This window comes from Protopterus annectens, chromosome 2.part0 (genome assembly GCF_019279795.1).
Source record: "Protopterus annectens isolate FY-2018-M chromosome 2.part0, PAN1.0, whole genome shotgun sequence".
Lineage (NCBI taxonomy): Eukaryota > Metazoa > Chordata > Ceratodontiformes > Protopteridae > Protopterus > Protopterus annectens.
In genome coordinates this window covers 1,995,911,502-1,995,932,949 of record NC_056728.1, presented here as the reverse complement: position 1 = coordinate 1,995,932,949, position 21,448 = coordinate 1,995,911,502, and positions in this window count along the sequence as shown.

Sequence of the window (21,448 nt, the reverse complement as noted above, 5' to 3'; positions counted from 1 at the left end):
TCTTTACTTTTAATGGCAAACACTACAAACAAAAAACTGGTATAGCAATGGGGGCTGCCATAGCTCCCAGCATAGCTAACATACCCCTGGGCAAATGGGAGGAGGACTTTGTGTTAAACAACACAGATTACATGCAGCATATCACATGCTATTTACGTTTTACTGACGATGTCTTTATTGTGTGGGAAGGTGACACCTTGCAGCTTGGAGATTTTATCACTTACCTCAATCAAACAACCCCCTTCCTGAAGTTTACCTCTTCCCATAGCTGTACTTCAACCACTTTCTTAGATATGCAGATTTCCAAGGACACCAGCAATAACAGAATCACCACTGATCTATTCAGAAAACCAACGAGGGTTAACTTATTGCTCCACAGTAAAAGTCTACATCCTACAAAAACCAAGTATAATGTAATGAAATCCCAAGGCTATAGATTATCTCGAATTACCACAGAGCTGGAACCATTTTTGAGAAACCTGAACAACTTAGAGAATGATTTTCTAGTGAGAGGCTATGAAAGTCAGATGTTAAAAAACATCCTGGAACCCATTATAGAACTGAAAAGGACTGAAGCACCTTCACTCAACCTCCCCAGTAGAAAAATGTTAAGTAATTCCACAGAGAATAACAAATGCAAAAATAGCTGCATCCTGACATACACTTTGGATTATCACAGTATCAAAAATATTATTGAAGAAAACTGGGACATTGTCACAGGAAACCCTTTTCTGATTAACATCTTAGGTAAAGCCCCATCATTTGTTTATAGGAAGGCCAGGAATATTAGAAGTTTTTTTGAATTTAAACCTAGACCATGTGAGAAAAGCACTAAAAGATGTGAAACTAATTGTACATTTTGTATATTTATACAGCAAGGTGATAGTTTTTATTGCCCTTATTTAAAGAAGATCATTAAAACCAGTGCAGGGGGTGACTGTAACACTAAAAAAGTAATTTACAGGGCACAGTGCAATGAATGTGATGCATTCTATGTGGGCAAGACTGTAAATAAACTCAAGCGAAGGATTTCTTGTCATCTGTCAGAAATCCGCTCTAGATGTAAAAATAATGCACTAGCCAAACACCTTTCTCTTCATAAAAGACACACAGGTTTTAAGTTCCAGATCCTGGATCACATAGACATGGGTGATCTTGAAGGAGACATCCCGAATATTCTGGGGAAACATGAACTCATGTGGCAATTAAAGCTGAACTCTTTTAGAAAGCCTGGACTAAACTACTACTGTTCAATTAAAAGTGCACTGGAACTTAGAAAATTGCCACATTGTTTACATGACTAATTGTATTTTATTTTATTTTATTATTTTTTTTCTACAAATTGGTTTTAAATACCATTTTAAATCATTTGATATTTAAGTGTATATTTTGTTTCCATCATCATACATACGCAGGATTCACGAAGTCTCTGTGTAAGAGATACAAGGCTTACACGGAGGCTGCAGTTAAACGGTGTGACGTCAGCATGTCATGCATATGTATGAGGGCATGCTGAATCACACCTAAGGCTAACACGGTCCATGGAAGACAGTAGGGGGAGTGTCCGTAGGCCGAGCCCTGCAAGCGGACACGCCCCCAGAAGAGTAAAAGTGCCCAAAGTAAACACCCACGACAGAGTCCATGGAAATGTGAATAAACACAACACAACACATGCCCCCACAGACTATGAACATAAAATATATAAATGAACATGTAATATATATTTTTTTTAAATTGTAAAGATGTTTGCCCGTGAGTGCGCTCGTTTGTGCGGGCGTGCCCGGCGCGTAGCCACAGTTAGCAGTCAGTGGAAAAGCATATAAGAACTAAATATGCAAAGTAAGCCAAAAAGCAATAGCGTAGTGGTAAAGATGTTGGCTGAAGAGCAGGCAATCATGGTTCGAGCCCCCACAACATCAATTTTTATTTTTAGTGAAATAAGCACAAAACAAGTCCCTGACGTATATGTACACATATAAAATTATATTTTATGTAAAATGTAATGACATAGGCCATTTATTTTGAAGAAATGTGAGATAACAAAATAATAAAAAATGCCAGATGTGCCTAGAGCTAAGCTACAGTTTAACAAGGTGAGTGCATCTGCCCGTGGGTGATCAGTGGTTTAACAGATGTAAAATGAGTGCCCGAAGGTGAGTAGTGGTTTAACAGGTGCAAAATGAGTGCCAGGTGTTGAGCAAAGTTCGAACACGCTGAAACTGTGTGCCCCTAGCTGAGCTGAGTGTAATATGCATGCTGACAGCTAAATAAAGCGTAAACCAGCGTAACCCGTTTACGCGGAGCTGTGCACCGTGCCAACAAGCTAACCGCCGGGCAACATTGAGCCAGCTGTAACAAAACTGTCTTTACACAGACACACCCCCTAGCCTGTCTAGACAGTCAGAAAATATAAAAAAGCAGTGGCCAGGTTCGAACCCAGGATACCATGCACCATAGTCAAGGTACTGAACCACTAAGCCATGACAGCTGTACTTAGAAATGCAGTAATAGCAAATATATAGGAATGAATAGAAAGTGGAGCATGACAAAGCAGGTTTTGTGAAGTTGATACAATTCCAAAATGGCCAATCACAGATAAGTGCAGGAAAAACGGCATATATAAGCCCCTTAGGCGGGAATACACAGCATAAACGATTGTAGAACTAACTTGCAGCCAGAATGTCAGGAGTAGGTGAGGGTAGTTGCTTTCGAGCACAGAGGTGGGGCATTGAGGAGTCCAGATATATGGTCTGGCTCCTATTCCACAATCATGAGGCCCAACTCATGCAGGGCCAGGTCCTGTGGGGAGCATATAGGGCTGAGGCGTGAGACCGGTTGGCTCATGATCTCACCAGTGCCACAGGAATTCCAAGGACTGGTGAGCAGGTCCGTCACCACCATGCGGACCTGAAGAGACGTAAGCAGGACCAATTGAACCTTTGGATCCAGGAGGCCTGGCAAATGCCCAACGCCCCACTACTGAGCAAGTTACATTTAATTATGTATGTAAGAAATTAAACTAGCTGATATTATGGAGATGTGTATTCCAATATTACTTCGTTTATATTACAGCTGCAGGTGTCCGTTCTGCGAACCGCAGAGCCTATGGCGATAGGCTGGTGCGGTTGCACCACCAGGCAGGTCAGTAATCCTCTCCCAGTAACTGTAAAGAAATATAAAAGTATGACAGTTAGCAAAAGAGTGCAGTGTAGCCACTAAGTAATAAAATGTGCAAGTAACAGTGTAAGAGTGTTTGCAAGTATTGCTTGATTACAAAAGTGTGTTGCAGTCTGTAATCCAAACAGAAAAATGAAAATGTCTGAAATAAAGTCTGAAATAAAGATGCCCCACCTGTAATATAATAGTACACAACCTGCAGCAGGCTGAAAAGTACAGCTGCAGAAGATGAGCAAATCACATGTGTGAAATATATCCCTGTTGAAATACTGAAACATGACAGAAGTGAGACTGCTGGAAAGGACTGTAATAACTACAGGAAAAACATGTCAATAAAGCCTAGAAGTAAGTACCATCCTGAATAGTAAAATGAAAACAAGTGAGAGAGTGTGAGAAAGAGTTATGAATCCACCAATAAAGTAGTAATAACCCCTGAATAAAGTATACTGCAGTCAGTACAGAATGAAATGAATGTGACAAGCAGAACCAAACTGTGAAATGTGTTCAAAGTGTTGCTGCAGCTGGAATGTGTATCCAAAATCTGGATATGTTGCTCTCAGTCTGCAATATGCAGATAGTATGATTGTCTGAAATACCAAACATCCACAGTTGTCTATAGCTATATAAAGCAAATGTAGCAGGATGATGTAGCTGAACAAAGCTAGATATGAATGTGTATGAATAACAATAAAATGTATATTGATGTAGCAGTAACAGTCCTATCACCAACTTGAAGTAGTTATCATATAGGAAACTGTTGTTAGAACAGTAGTGTGTATATATCTGCAGCTATTAGAAATGTACAGCATATGTATTGGTATTCGAAGGTGTTAATAATATTTTCTTCACCCCACCCTATAACCACATATAATCCATTCCACGTGAAATTGGTATGTGCAATCACAATTAACACCCCTGGACATTTGTCCTGTTGGGTCATAAATATTTGCATGTCCGTTGATGCATCTGCCCTGTTCATACATCCAAACCTGATGGCCTGTTGCCATCAATCAACCCTGCATGTTGTTGGACTGTGTATTGCTGTTCAAATTATGAATGTGTTATGCTCGCTGTTCAATGGTTTGAATATCTGGGTGTTTGGTTAATGGGAAAACTAATGCATGCTGTTACAACTAATTGCGAATGATATTGTATGTTACTAACCCAAACTGTCATGACATAATGCAAAACATAGGACGACAGGGAAGGCAGGTTCCAGCGGACTCACCTCTCCCACCTCAGCTGGCGAGTGCACCTGGCACTAGTGCCCAGTCTGGACCCTCCTCCGGTGGCCCTGTGACACCTGCAGGTGGAAGCGCTGCAGGGGATGGGGCCCGTCCCCCCTCTGCAAGTGTGGCCGGAGGAGAACCACCACTCACCCTCCATAGCGTCCGGAATGTGGTGCGTAGGGAGATCCGGGACTCTGTTCTTGGGCCCCTATGCCAGCTTGAGGCACAGCTGGCACAACTTATGGGCATGCCTGTTGCCCGGCCTACACAGCCCCCAGCACAGCCCCGTCCTGGGCAGTGAAGGAACAGTGGAAACTGCCCATAGGTGGGGATATCAGTTCCACTGTTGCCATCTGTGGGCTCATGGGTTTTGGATATCCAAACATCCGTCCCCGTCAATTGTGTAACCCCCCACATGTGTCCTACACCGCCCCTGTATGCGTCTTGTTTGTCTTGTCTGTTGACCTACCCAACCTACCTCCCCAGCTATACCGACTTCCTTTACCTGACATACCACTCTCACCTGAAAAAAAAAAAAAAGGGCACTCTGTACCCACAAAAGAATTTCGCCCCATACATAGCTGCCCATTCTGCACACATGTCTGCTGGACATGGAAACTATCAATTACAATTGGCTGTACAACAAGTATTATTGTTGTCCTGACACCTCTCTCAGGGGTGGAAGGTTTCAAATGTCACACCAAATTACAAACATATGCACAGCTGTTGATGATGAAGAAATGGGCAGCTATGGACCTTACCTACATCCCTCCTGCAAAACCCAAGCTTGTTTCCCTACTGTCTTACCCTCTTTGTGACCCCTTTTTCACCACTTTCCTGTCTCCCCATTTTCAATTCTTTCAAAGAAAATAGCGCGGGTGTGCACCAGAGTAAGCACTGTTAAGCGGTTGTAAGCGGGTGTGCGCAGAGCTGAACGCCAGTGTGCATGCGGGAGCTCCGCGCAAACCAGTGCTAACCCGGTTACAACTGCTTAAAAGTGCCTTAGTCACTCTGATTGACAGGTCCTGTAGTCAGTACAAAAGCAAAATAAAATCCCACTGTCAGTCCCGAACCCAGGACCTTGGAAACAGTAGTCTGCATGACTTACCACTAAGCCATGACTGTTATACCAGAGCATTGTGCTAAAATAAATATATCATGTAATAGTAGGAATGAATGTAAAGGGAATATAGGATGTGTAGTACACAAAGCATGTCATGTATACTTACTGTCAAATCTAGTGGATTTCTATAATAGTAGTGTGTGAACAGAAACAGCCATGCTAGTTGGTAGCTAGTAGGTAATAATGTCAGTTAATATACATATATAAATGTATGTATATATATATATATATATATATATATATATATATATATATATATATAGTTGTAGGTGTCAGTGTGCATACACACTTACTACAGGAAACAGGAGAGAGGAATGGAGAAATGTGAATCTACAACACAGCCTGAATCATGAGAGAGATACTAACCTTTACACTCACAGAACAGTGTCCACAGCATACCAGCATGGTCCCCGCCCTTACAATCTGAAAGGGCAATGCCTATCTCACATACCCTTTTATAGCACTGTCCTGAAATCACAGTGAGAACTGCAATCAGTACACAACTGGCTGCATGCAATTAGCAAATGCTGGCATACAATTGGTGCAGAGGCCATCTCATGGACTTATGCAGATACCCACAAAAGCATCCTGTACTCACACTCCACACATGCAATACTTTCATTGCACTGTCTGGAGGCAGACAGAGAGAGAGAGAGTGAGAGAAAGAAAAAAAAAAAAGAACACAAACAACACACGATATACAAACTAAGTTGAAGCTATCAGCAGTGTCAGTACCAAGCTGGGCTAGCAGCAGCAGGAAGCTGTAGTAATGGTAACGCAACCAGCTGCAACAAACACAGGTAATGTAAAGTAACAAGTTAATAGTCTACATACTGTGAACCCTCCATATGTGTCATAGGTCTGTATCTATAGGTATGTCCATGTGATATGTTGTGTGCACGTAGTTTCACCCAAAGGGGATGACTATACATTACATGTCATTCAGTGTTAGGCCATGATCCTGGCACCAGTTGTCCATTTCAGTGAGGCCTGTCTGTAGGATGTGTGTGTCAGCTGGTGTAACGACTATGGCTCTTAGTTTGCAGTCATCTGGGAACTTTGTCATCCACAACCCGCACATGTTTGCTTTCACATCTGAGAAGTAAATGCCAAACAAGAGGGGTCTTAGGACAGAGCCCTGTGGGATACCACATGTGACTGGCATTGAGTCTGACATGGCTCTCGCAATATCGATATTATGGATTCTGTATTTCAACCAGTGTGCAACCCATCATGTGACATATGTAGTAACATGTAAGTTAATGAGCTTGTCTATGATGCCTGAGTGGAGTACTGTGTTGAAGGCCTTAGGCAAGTCCAGGTAGGCTGCATGGACTGCGTTGCCCTCATCAATGGCTGTAGTGACTGTTTTGAAAGGTCAACCAGGTTCAAAAGGTAGGATCAGCCCATCACAAAGGCAAACTGGGTGGGATCAAGTGTCTGCAGGTACCCAATATCACTGTATATGCGTCCCATAATGAATCATTCCATAGCTTTGCAGACCAGGCTGGTTAAGCTTATGGGGCGGTAGTTCCCAGGGTCAGTAGAGGTGCCTCCTTAGTGGAGTGGGACCACTGTTGCTGTATGCCAGTGTTCAGGTACATATCCCATAGTATGGCCAAGGTTATATATCAGTCTTATATGCGGTTGTATCTCCTCTTGGAGTTCACGTAGCGCACATCCAGGGATACCATCAGGTCACATTGATGCTGTGTGTTCTGCTTTGCTGATGGCGGCCCTCACCTGGACATCTGAGATGATAGGGAGGTTACATTCAGCCGTGATAAGTATTTCTAAGTGTGGGGGTTAAGGAGGGGGGATACGTGCACTGAACCTGTCTGCCAGAATGTTGCCAATATCTGTGTTCAGTGAATGTTAAGTAGGTGTGTAGTAACTCAGAGCATATATGAGGCATTTGGTCCATATGTCTAACATAACTGAAGAAGGCCTTGTGGTTATCTATAGTGTTCGTGGCCATTTCCCTCTCAGAGTAGGACCTGGATGTTGTTATGAGAGACCGTAGCTTATTACCAGTGCTGACCACAGATGCCTTCCCTTTATGTGAATCTGCTCTGTCCTGCAGTAGCCTCCTTCTATCGTTATACAATCTGCCTTTGGCTGGGGTCCACCAGACAGGATGCCTAACCTTTGTGCATAGGGTCTGGGTTAGAAATGTGTGTGCATGTTCCATGCATTCTTTGGGATGTCCATGGGAAGCATTCGCAAAGGGGTCAGCAGTGTGGGTTGTGGCTTCCACTGGCCCAGTGGGCTGCATGGATACCATGTCAGTCCTAACAAGTGAATATCTGTCTAATCACATATATATCAAAGTAGTCTACTGTGCTGGTGGTGGTGGTGGTGGGATATGTATATCCAGGCCAAGTAATTTGTGTCCAGATCACACTAGTGGATGGCGTTCCACATACAGTACCTTGGTATGAACCCCCAGAGTGAGGTTGTGCATTGGACCTGTCTCAGTGTGGGGCTTGCTACTATGTTGTATGGAATGTGGCAGGTATTGTTGCACAGGTGTTGGCTGAGCACTGATATCTGGCCATGTACTTGTGTATCCACCAAGAGACACACACGTGCTACATATGGGAGTAGTAGTATATCACTACAGTTGAGTATCATGTATAATATGTGTACCATATATTGCTGACATAGACTACTGATATCCTGTTTGTGTTCTCTTCCACGGACATGGCACGTCAGCGAAATCCTGCCTACTCTGCTGCAGAAGATGAAGAGATACACCAGAGCCCGGTGCAGTATTATGACATACTATTTTCCCGCACCAGCCAAAATCAGCAGGAGAGGGCTGCACTGTGGCAAGACCTTGTCCGTAGGGTGAATGACATTGGCATGCATAATAGGACATATGAGCAGGTACGACATCACTGCAGTGATTTAATCAGAAATGTCCGTCAGCGTGCGTCGGATATCCACAGGTAACAGGTCGCCACAGGAGGTGGGGTGGCCATACATCCCCCCCCTCACCAGACTGGAGGGGCTACTCCTAAGTGTTGTGGCTCCAGCCCAGGAACATCAACAGCAACACACCTGCATTATGATGGAGGCTGGATCCACACAGCAACACGACATGGAGCATGCAGGTAATATGCCATATGTACACCTGACTGTTCTGTACACTGTTAGTTTATGCATGTGTAAGGTGTGTCCATGGTATGTAGCTGTCAACATAGTATGTAACTGTGCAGGTGTGATATTGCCAATATCATCAGCTGACATGTGAAAGGCAACTGGTGTACTACTGCACTGTATCATACGCAGTATCAATGGCACAGTTGTGCCCACTGACATTAATCCCCTCATTTCTGCAGGTCCCTCCGGTGTTACAGCAAGGCAGCCCATCCATGCTGGTGAGTGTGTTTTAACAATACCTATAATAGTCCTGATAGTGCTAGTAATAATAGTGTAACTCAGTAGTGCTCTGTGTGTATACTGCGGGGTGTGCATTTGTGCATGTGTGCCTGTGTCCACGTGGGCATGTGTGCATGTGTGCCTGTGTCCACATGTGCATGTGTGCCTGTGTCCACGTGTGCATGTGTGCATGTGTGCATGTGTGCCTGTGTCCATGTGTCCATGTGTGCATGTGTGCATGTGTCCATGTGTACACGTGTGCACGTGTCCACGTGTGCATGTGTGTATGTGTGCCTGTGTCCACGTGTGCATGTGTGCCTGTGTCCACGTGTGCATGTGTCCATGTGTGCACGTGTGCATGTGTGCATTAGTGCATCACTGGTAACATTGTGTAGACATTGTAAACTGTATTTCCTGTCTTCCTCCCACAGGTTCTGGTGCTGCTCTGGTGTCCTGCAGCAGAGAACCTGAATCTGGTGCCACAGGTACTGATAATGATGATATCTGTGTAATGGCACAGGAAGGTGTGTCAGGGTCCGTCATTGGTCAGCCAATTGACAGTACAGAGCTGTCAACCCCATCATTGCGCACAGTCATCCTGCCAGTACATCCTATGTCACCATTGTCCCTAGGTGATGGACAGGATACAGTGGGCATTGACCAGGGTAATGTGGTATCTGTGGCACATGCTTCCCCACACAGCAGCCATGGGCAGGGTCCTGCGATGGTACCACACAGACAGTTGCCCATGGGTTCTCGTGGGAGCATCCGTGGGCGTACTGCCTCTGGCAGACGTGCCCAAAGAGGTCTGTCAACCTCAGCTATGTTTTGGGCTGTCATGCAGGCACAGTCGCTTATGGAAAGGTACACCAGACAGGGTCTGAGGGAGCTGAGAGCATGTCGCACAGCCATGACTGACAGTATGTGTGACATCGCGGATGCTATCTGTAATTTCACCGATGTGATAGACAGACGTTGTGGGGACATATTACAGCAGTTCCACAACCACATGTCCATGAGCCAGGGCAATGCTGGACGGTTGCAGCGTCGACGTGGCCGTATGCCAGCAACAGCAGCAGCCGGCAGTCGGCGCGGACGACAACAGGCCCGCAGACGCCCCCATAGTGCCAGCAGCAGCCCCAGCAATGCTGGGTCTGTGCTGTCATCAGACTGCCCCAGGAGACCACGTGCACGTGGCTCTGGACAGTCCCAACAGGCACCTGTGTCCAGTCAACACACTCCCGCTTCTGATGACAGTACAGAGTCTGGCTTAGTACCGGATACGGTCCGTAGCACCCTGCCGGGCACAGGTACCGTGTCCGTGTCCACAGACACTGATCTGTATGACCTGCCAGGTGCAGTCTGTGGCTGTCCACAAACTCCAGTATATGGCAGCCATGAAGTGGAACTGTGTGCATGCATACACACATGCAAAATGTTAACACCTAGGGCTACCACATACATGCACACACTGCACCAACAGTGCCCCACCCTGTACTGCTGTCCCTCACCAACACACATACACACACATGTCAATTGGTGGTATCAGTGGCAGACTCAGGCATACCTAATTCACACCCTGTGCATATGATGAAACTGTGCCACCTCCTGCAATCTCCAACATCAGTGCAGGAACAGGTAAACCCTGATGCACAGGGTGACTACATAGAAGTGTATTACTAGTATCATGTTGGTAACAGTACAGTGTGCTGATATGACTGTGTGTATATCCCAGCATGCCTGATGCAGTAACTGTATGACTGTCCTGAATTGTTATCTACACCCATAGTAAGTACCATAGTGTAACAACTGCACATTATTGCATACCAGTGGTAAGGATGTCAACAGATAGCCACATACATAGGTAGCACAGGGGAGAAGCTAATGCAAGTAGTGATACGCAATGATGGACATGTACAGTAATGGTGGCATGTTGCCCACAACTACTATGCAATGTGGTTGTTTGCGCATGTTGATATGTGTGCAGTACCAATGTAATACAAATCACAATTAACTATGACATAATATCAGTTCTACCATGAACATCTGAGCTGTGCATTCCTGGGTGCATGTTGATAGTGCCTGCATATTTGCACTGTTACCTACTGTAAGTGTTACCCCTTCTTTGTTGTACAATGGACTACTTCCAGCCCTGCTGACTGTAGCTTTGTTTGCATGCATGTTTGCTTGGGGTTCCCTGGAACACTGCTTCCACCTGCAATGCAGAGTTACAGAGCTTCTGTGGATTCCTAGTGACATCTGCATAGCGTACTATACATATGTCAATTTTCCACATGACAGAACATCACTGTCTATCCTGTTCGCATGTAAGTTGCCTGTGACACATTGCACATGACTTACCTGGCATTTACCCACGTGTGCAGTCATATATGCCAGTGCTATGAAATCAGTAGCAGTACACCCACACATACTCACCTTCAGTATGCTGTTCCCCATTGGCCCTATGTGTTGGTAATCACCATGGCAATCACACTACTATGGTAGCATGTGCAAAGGTAACCTGAGAATCACCTCTATGGTCCAGTTGTGGTTTATGTGAGTCATGTGGCAATGTCACAGCTGCCACATGTATGCAGTCAACCCTCTCCCCTGGCCAGGAATGTACAACACATGTGTGAGATGCCACCACATAGCCAATCTGGGGACTGAGCACTCTGAACCCAGTACTGCCATACCCTGTCAGGTGGCATGACATACTACAGTGACTACAGTACCAGTCTGACATAGACCTGCACTGACAGCAATCCGAACACACTGGAGCATACTTGGAGACTCAGAATAGCATCCTGCCTGAGCATCACATACCTCCGCAGCTGGCACACAGGCATACATTACGTCGGAACAGAGCATATGCCACACCTGGCACACACATCCCGTGTGCCACACACTCACAGCCTGTAGGGCTACACAACACACCTGCTACAGATGTGTCAGGTACCTCTCTTGGCCGCTGCAGTGGGGTCCTGCTCAACAGGCTGTACATGGTGAAGGTCACAGTGATATGCCCGTGGGGCACTATGGTCCACCACAAAACACATGCATACAGGTCAGTCAGAGGCATGGACACATATGAATCAGTCATTGTCCATGCCACTATGGATGACCTGAGACATACCTCCCTGGACTACATGATAGGGAACATAGAAGGGATCTCTCAGCATGTGGCATGGGCCAGTATGAGCCTGATCTTGGTTGCCATCATACCCTCACCAGGTATGCTACCACAATATGTAGGAAGGGTGTTCTATGTCTACATTCTGCTCAATCTGCAATGTCATTCAGAGGGTATCCAATGGCTGTCAACGTGTGCTTACATGCTAGGGAAGCCACAATGATTTGCGAGGGGCAGCTTGCACGTGACACCCATGGGCCATTGTATATTGGCGAAGCCCCTTGATACACACATAGTGCCTTTTGCTGCAGGACACGGATTACATAGCCACCTCCACGGGTATCACACAGGATAGGACACTAACAGTGATGCTACACAACACCAGCAGTGTACACCACAAGATGCATGCACTGGACACTGTCCTCAGAACAGTGAACTGCAATATCTGTGCAGTACCAGATTCCTGATTCATGGCTCACAGGTGCAACCCATCACTGCCAGGTTATACCTCATACCATGCCTGTCGTCCCCTACACATGTAACACACATGGACAGGTGGGTGGTATCTCAAGGCACCACAGATACACACACCTCCAGGTTGTTGGCACAGCACAAAGCATCAGGGCCTATCCATGAGCAGCTAACAGTGTGTTGGACTGCATTCTGGTTCATAGCCTGGCACACACAACCCTCCCATACACAGGAAACTCACCTGTCCTCCCTAACAACACTGGCAATATGACAGTCTCTAGAAATGTCTTTATATGGCTGGGCTGCATCCAGCCAAACATTGTGCGTGAGCATTACTGTAGCTACAACACACTAGCTGAAAGGTTCCCAGCATGTAGTCACTGAATTGCAGTGGAACAACATGTTACCACTCCCACAACAGGTGGGAACATGCAGCACCTGTTCATCGACTACATGTAGACTATATGGCCCAGACCGGATGTGTATCCCCTGCTGTTGGTATTATACCATATACAACTCTCACTGTATATACACATACCGCATGCGGCCCCTGCACAGTAAGACACAGTCATAATGTTATGCATTGCGAATGCCATTTATCCACTTGAGGCACATGTCAGACATGGTAACTACTGAAGGTCACAGGTATATATGTGTATGTGTCACACACATACATCATGTGTGCATTGACATTGCTGGTTTAGGCAATGGCATGCATTGTTATGAACAACAACCCACACATGGTCATATTGTGTGACACAACCACACGTGGCAGTTGTGGGTTTCCAAAACATACCTATCTGTGCTCTGACAGTGGTAATAGACCCAGTAGCAGAGCGCGCTATTGGCATTACTGGGCAAGTAGCCCTGTTTGGCTGTACTGATAGTGTGGTGACATCCCCTGTGTTTACTGGGGGAATATGCAGCACCTTTTTTAGGCAAACTTCAAAGGACAAAACCACCACCGTAACAGGTACAAGCATGCAAAATCTGAAGGTAATGCTACTCAATGCTAGAAGTCTAAACCTCAAAATGCACTCTCTCGAGGCACTCCTAAAAATGGAGAACATCGATATCTGTGCAGTAACTGAGACCTGGTTCAAGGCTCCAGAGAGCACCCCTGCAATACCAGGCTACAACTCTTACCACACTTTTCGGCCACCAAACCAGAACCGAAACACTAAAGGTGGAGGAGTGTTAATATTCACCAAGGATATTCACACCACCAGGCTAGTTGGCCAACACAATGTGTCTGAAATTCTCCAAGTGCAACTAACACTAGGTAAGACTGCAATCCAAATTGTAGCTTGCTACAGATCCCCACCATACCCCAAGATTCTCACTACACCTTCCTAAACATACTGGAAAATATTAAGATAGAACCAAACACCCTAATACTGGGTGATTTTAACTACCCTGCCATTAACTGGGAAAACTACTCATGTCCCAACACCTTTGCGCAACAGTTCTTGGAATTCATAAATTCCAACGCCCTGGATCAACTAATCCATAGTCCCACCAGGGGCTCCAATATCCTTGACCTGGTCATTACCAACATGGGAAATCAATGCTCCATACCTATGGTCACCCCTCGTTAGTCAGGTCTGACCATAAGCTAATCACCCTTAACATCCACATCCCACCCCACCCCCAGTAAAGAAACCACCATAAAAACTTCTCCAAAGCCAACTTCATGCTACTCAAGTCAGAAGTGACAAACTTCATGACACCCATGCAGACGGGAACTGAAAGTTCAACTGCTGAATCCTACACTAAGGCACTGTACGAGCACATCCACTCATGCATGAATTGTGCCATCCCAAATAGAACCAAAATGCTCTCATCCAAAAAAAGGAAGCCAATCTGGTGGTCCCCTGCCATAAACAAACTTTACAACAAAAGGAAGAAACTTTTGCAGAAAAGAGGAAAATCACAGGATGTAAAAAACTCCCTTACTAGCCTCAGTAAGAAACTGAGATGCCTCATAAAATCCTCCAAAGCTAGTTGCGAAAATAAAATTGCCAAAGATTCCAAAGACAACCACAAAGCATTCTATAACTATGTCAAGAATCTAAATGGCAATGCTCAGATCTGCTCTGAGCTAAAACAGAATGGCATTAAATATACTGATCCAAAGGATATTGCCAATATCCTGGCAGATCGATTCAGTGCCAACTTCACCCCTCTCACCCCTAAATGGCCCATCTCAATACCGGAAGATTGCCAAATTCCAGTAATAACGGCCACACAGGTACAAAACGCACTCTCTAAAGCCAAGAATACAGCATCCATGGGACCAGATGATATCCCGGGCTGTGTACTACATGAACTACAATATGAACTGGCACCTCACCTAAGTGTCATGTTTAATCATAGCCTCACCTCAGGTTTCGTGCCCACTGAGTGGTGCAGAGCTACAGTTATCCCAATCCACAAGGGGGGATCCACTTTGGATCCCGGAAACTACTGTCCCATCAGTCTGACAAGCCTTATCTGCAAGGCCATGGAGCGTATTATCATGGAACTTATAAACAAAGACATTGTCAAACTTCAAACACTGGACCCCACCCAGTTTGGGTTTGTGAAGGGCCGATCTTGTCTCCTGAACCTGATTGACTTCTTTGAATCAGTCTCCAGAGCCATGGACAAGGGTAAGGTGGTCCACACAGCCTATCTAGACCTTGCCAAGGCCTTTGACACCATCCCCCACTCTGGAATCATAGATAAACTTACTAAGTTGGGCATTAATCCCTATGTCACCCAATGGGTTGCTAAATGGCTTACTGATAGAACCCACACTGTAAAAGTAGCCGACTCCAAATCCAGCTTCAGACAAGTGACAAGTGGAGTACCTCAGGGTTCAGTCCTGGGCGCTCTTGTTTGGCATCTACTTCTCTGAAGTACAGGTCAACACTAAGGGACTCTGGCTAACAAAGTTTGCAGATGACTGCAAACTGGGAGCCATTATTGAATCCCAAATGATGTGGATACTCTACAAAGGGCCTTACAGAAACAGATGCTTGGTGCCAGAGCCATGGGCTCAAGCTCAATGCCAAGAAATGTATTGTTATCCTCTTTGGGAAAAAACATGTATCCATGAATTACCATATAGGTGGCAGTACACTAAACACAGAAAGTGTGATAAGAGACTTAGGGACACAGGTGGACAGTGGTCTCACCTTCGATAACCACATCGCCACAACAGTCAGGAAATCCTTCTATGTGGCACACCTCATCACGAAGGGCTTTTCATCTAGAAAAAAGGAGGTCTTTGTCCCACTGTACTCATCCCTCATTAGACCCATTATAGAATACAATGCCCCATTTGGTATGTACCTCTCAAGACATCTGCAACAACTGGAAAGGCCTCAGAAATACCTCACTAAAAGAATCACAGGCCTAAAGCAGATGCCCTACACTGACCGCCTTAAAAAACTCCAGCTATACTCTGTCGCATATCGTCTACTCAGAAGCGATCTCTGCTTAACATACAAGGCCATGTCAAACCCAGAGCTGTTGGACATGCTACACTTCAAGAAATCCCAATCTCTCAGAGCTACACGCTCCAGGGATCTAAACCTTGTCATCACAATAAACAAAACATGCTGGAGGGATAGGTTCCTGACCCAGAGACTCCCCAGACTCTGGAATAGATTGCCCATACATGTCAAGCAGAGTGCCTCTTTGGACCTCTTCAAGAGGAACCTTGACAATTGGATGGGAGAAAGGAAATTCACCCCAGGGATCACGTCAGTCACCCTGCTAGACAGGGGTCCAGGAAAGTAAATAATGTGGGAAGAAATAGCCAGGGAATTGTTATGGCTAGGCTTGTATAGGCCCTAGGGCTGATAGCCTAGTACCAACCTATGAACCTATAGTGTATTGTAGTAGTTGCCAAAAGGATCTGTTTTCTCACACTTGCAATTACACACACTCTACTACCCCTCCACACACACACACACTTGCAGGATTCATATCCCTACCTAACTATGTCACGGCACGTGAGAGAGACGCATTAGTGAAGTGCACTATTCAGATTACTAGGAAGTTCCTCTTCTCCGGCTGTACTTATAGGGTGCTGACATCATCAGTGCTTAGAAAGGGGAATGTGGAGTTCAAAATGGCCGTTGTTCTGTGAGCACTGCTATCACCTAGGTCTCGATATACCCTGGATTAAAACAAACCCAGAAGGCAATGCAGAATTAATAATACAGAAATAACTGTAGATATTTACTGCTAATATCATCCAGCAAACAAAAGAGGAAGAAAAAGTGACAGATTCAGCTCAGAAACAGCAGGATTAACTAAGATTTCTGAATAACAGCTTAAGCAATGTGCTACTAAGGCCCTGCATCTGACTGCAAGATTGGTAAAACACTATACAGCAAGATGTCAAAAGAGGAAAATAATATGGAAACAACAACAACTAAGACCAAATTCTCAGTACTAGCCTCACCTGAGAAAGACACAACTTCAAAAAGACAAAAGGCAACTAAACAAACTGACAACTCTAAAAATACAAATAAATCCAAGACAGACCAGCCAGCTAATCTGGAAGACATAAAATCTGCCTTATTACCTATCCAGCAAGCATTAAAGGACTTATCATTACAATTTCAAACCTTTGGTGACTCATTCAGCCAAATAATATCCAGAATGGAAAAATCTGAGTCCAAAATAATAGAAATGAAATAAAAATAGACTCTATTTCTCAAAAAACTGATGCCCATGACAAAGAAATACAAAACTTACAAGAAAAATTAACAGACCTGGAAGCAAGATCTCGAAGGAACAATATCATCATCAGAGGAATACCTGAAACTGTACTTCATAACAATCTAATACCAACAATCAAGCAAATAAGAAATTCCCTCCTAGAGGAATCTGAAGAAATGCAGCAAATAACAATAGAGCAAACATGGGAGGGCTGTGGCTGACAAAGTTCGCAGATGACTGCAAACTAGGTGCCATAGTCGATACACCAGTGGACACATACATCCTACAAAAAGGCCTCACAGAAATGGACAACTGGTGCCGGAGTCACGGCCTTAAACTAAATGCCAAAAAATGTATAGTCATCCCCTTTGAGAAAAACAAAGTACCCACAAATTATCACATAGACAGCAACCCTCTGAGTATGGAAAAAGTAATCAGAGACCTAGGGACCTAAGTCGACAGCGACCTCTCATTTGACACCCACGTTGCCAAAGTGGTTAGAAAAACATTCTACCTTGCACACCTCATCATGAAGGGATTCACATCCAGAACCAAGGATGTAATTGTACCCCTATACTCCTCCCTCATCAGACCCATGATTGAGTACAATGCCCCATTTGGTATGTACCTCACCCGGCATTTGCAACAGCTGGAGAGACCAGAAAAGTACCTCACCAAGAGGATCAAGGGTCTCCAACATATGTCTTATTCTGCCAGACTAAAGAAACTTCAGCTCTTTTCAGTAGCATACTGCCTGCTCAGAGGTGATCTCTGCCTGACGTACAAGGCCATGTCCAATCAGGATCTGATTGACATGCTCCACCTCAAAAAAATCCAAATCCATCAGGACCACGAGAGCTAAAGACTTAAACCTCGGCACAAGTATGAATAGGACATGCTGGAGGGATAGATTCATAACCCAGAGGCTTCCCATGCTTTGGAACAAGATCCCAGTTCGTATTAGGCAGAGCCCCTCACTGACTCTCTTCAAGAGAAATCTTGATGAGTGGATGGGAGATCGTAAATTTACCCCAGGGGTCACATCTGTGTCACTGCTAGACAGGGGCACAGTAAACTAATTCTATTATATAAGGGGACCTTCATTGTGTCACTACTAGACAGAGGCACAGTATTCTAAATTTATTCTGTACATTTTTTGTACCACTTCATGGGATGGCAAAAGCCACATCACTATGGCTAGGCTTACAAATGCCCCAGGGCAGATAGCCTAGTACTATACTATGAAACTATGAAACAGAGCCCAGAGGGAAATGCAAACATCACTGAAACCAAGACCTGTCTATATTAAAATATTAAACTACCAAGATGTAAATAAAATCATACTGGCAGCAAAGAAAAAAGGCACACTCACCTGGAATAATAATAAAATCTCCTTTGCTCAAGACCTCCCAATACAAATAAGACAAGCAAGACAACTACTATCTCCATACTGCGGGTTCCTAATAGAAAAAAAATCAAATTCCAGATGAAATATCCAAATCAGTTAATCTTTTACATCAAAGAGGTTAAATACATGGTTGCTAACCCCAAAGAGGCAAAAGAGACATTCCTGACTGTTTTCAAGCAAATTCCACCTTCAGAAGTGAAATAAATCCACAAAAAAAAGATAAAGGTCCCTTGGATGAAAAAACAACCCCATTCATGAGCACTCTAGCTGGGATCCAACTCTGAAATCTTCCCCTTGCTGTCTAGGCCCTTGGGTCATTGATGAGCCATGAGGAACACAGGAAAGGGAAGCACAGCCTGGGTGGGAACCAAAAATGAACTGCTGTTTCCGATGCACGAATATAGGAAGGAAGTTCCCATCTCGGATATTGGCTTGCAAATTCAGTCCCCCTAGGCTTTTGATGGCTTCATTAAGAACAGTCAGACAAAATGGATTTCAGCAAGCTCCAAAGGATTTTACTGCCTGAAAAATGAAAATTGATCTGCACCAGCTAAAAGAAGAAAGCTGCACCATAGATGTCAACCAACCTGCAAGCAAAACCTTGAAGAAATAAGGTACTGTTAAACTGAACCATTCACTAAAACAGTACACCCAGTAATGTGTAGGTGAATGAAACTCCAGCCTTAAATAATAGGCAAGAAATAAACTGTCAGAATTATGCTAGCTCATAGATTAATATTGGGAAAAAAAGGGAAAACATTGTTAAATGTTTTATGTAAATACTAGAAATGTGTTAAAAGATCCTGGAGAGAAGTAATCTCAGGAAATTAGTAAAATAACCTAACAATCCTGGGATAATGTAAATATAGCCTTACTATGTCAACTATAGCAGAAGGACTGTTTGGCTAAGCTGTTTTTCTTTTTTTTTTTTTTTGTCTCCCTATACTTCCTACTTCTGTTAAATAGGTGCCAAGTATATATTTTATAACCCACACAGATTGATGTGGAAAAACATCACTGTAGGCACCAAAGAAGGCCGAAACCTGAATAAGTAAAGGGGAGGAAAAAGAAGTCAAATGAGAGAAAATGTAAAATGACAAGATTGATTGTTTAACAATATTACTATGGTACACATATTGCTATAATTTACTGAGGAATGTATATTAATATGCTGTTTTAAAAATACTATTAGAAAGAATTAGTCACAAGACAAAAACAATACATGCTGTACCTTAAATGCAATACCATCACTGTATAAATAATATGTTGGAAGAGGCTAGGGATATTAAGTAGCAGTGTTTGTTGAGGGAACTAGTTTGTTCAGCTTTGTCCATATTGTTTATAGTAAGACAGGGGGGGATACTATGGAGTAAATCTATATCTAAAAAGAAAACACATTCCGAGATTAGACGTAAAGGTAAACCATATAATGAACCTTCATCCTCCCCCCCGATTATTCCTGGTCCAGGGATATAGTGGTTAGGCACAGTGTAGGGACGGGGATAAATAGATGCTTTCCTAAACCATCGCACAGTAACACATACAAAACTAACAAAACAAAACTAATATACATGGCATATCTAAGGAATACACCTAATAAATAAATGTGGGAAATAGAATCATGGAATGTTAAAGGGCTCCAAAACAAGAAGAAAAGAAAACTATTCTTACACCTTACATTAAAAACCACAGCCAACCTCATACTAATACAAGAAATGCACTTGACTGCAGATCAATGGGCAGAAATTAGCAGAAAGAAATGGATAAGTCAAATCATAGCTTCAGAGGGGAAAACAAACAGTGCTGGGGCTGCCATAATAATTAAAAACAATTTAAGGAAAAAATACTTAAAACCAAAGCTGACAAGGAGGGAAGATGGTGCTATGTAACATTTAATAGTCCTACAATACCAAAACCTATAATGGTACTTAATGTTTACACACCCTGTAATAACCAACAACACTTTTTTATGTCATTATACCCAACCTTAAACCAATTTAAAGATCACTACCTAGTGATTGGAGGTGACTGGAATACATATCAAAACCCAGAAAAGGATAAATCTAATCTGACCAAATCACATAATAAACAAGCCACATTAGCCCTTAATGAACTCAAACAAGATTTCAAACTATATGACCCTTTTAAACATGGGAACAGTGCAGATAAAACAGGAAATTCACATTCTATTCGCAATGCCACAAAATGTGGTCAAGGATAGACTTCTTCTTAATCTCTGACATATTCATTAACATGGACCCAACAATAACTATACATACCAGGTTCTTTTCAGATCACTCCAAAGTCACACTGAACATTAACTGGGACAAAAAGATATATCTAGAGAATAGGGGTCATAATTGGTCATTAAACCCTAATTTACTTTCCAAAATGGATGTAATAAAAGAAACAGAAGCAATACTAAAAATAGCTCTTACAAATATCACTAACTCCCAAGTACCAACTGATATAGAATGGGCTGCAACCAAAGCACAAATCAGAGGATTGTTTATCAAAAAAGCAGCATACTATAAAAAAATACAACTGAAAGAGGAGCATATACTGAAAGGGAAAATATAGCATCTTGAAAAAGAACTAATAAATAACCCTAAGAACCAAACAGAAGCAGAACTTTTAAAACTGCAAAGGAATCTATATATGTTAGAAACCAGGAACCTATCTTTCTATGAAGCCAGAATGTTAGCCACTTACACAGAAGAAGCTCAAATACCATCTAGAGCTCTGGCCAGAATTATCTGCCAACACAAAAATGCCTCCAATATATCAGAAATAAACTACAGAGACAA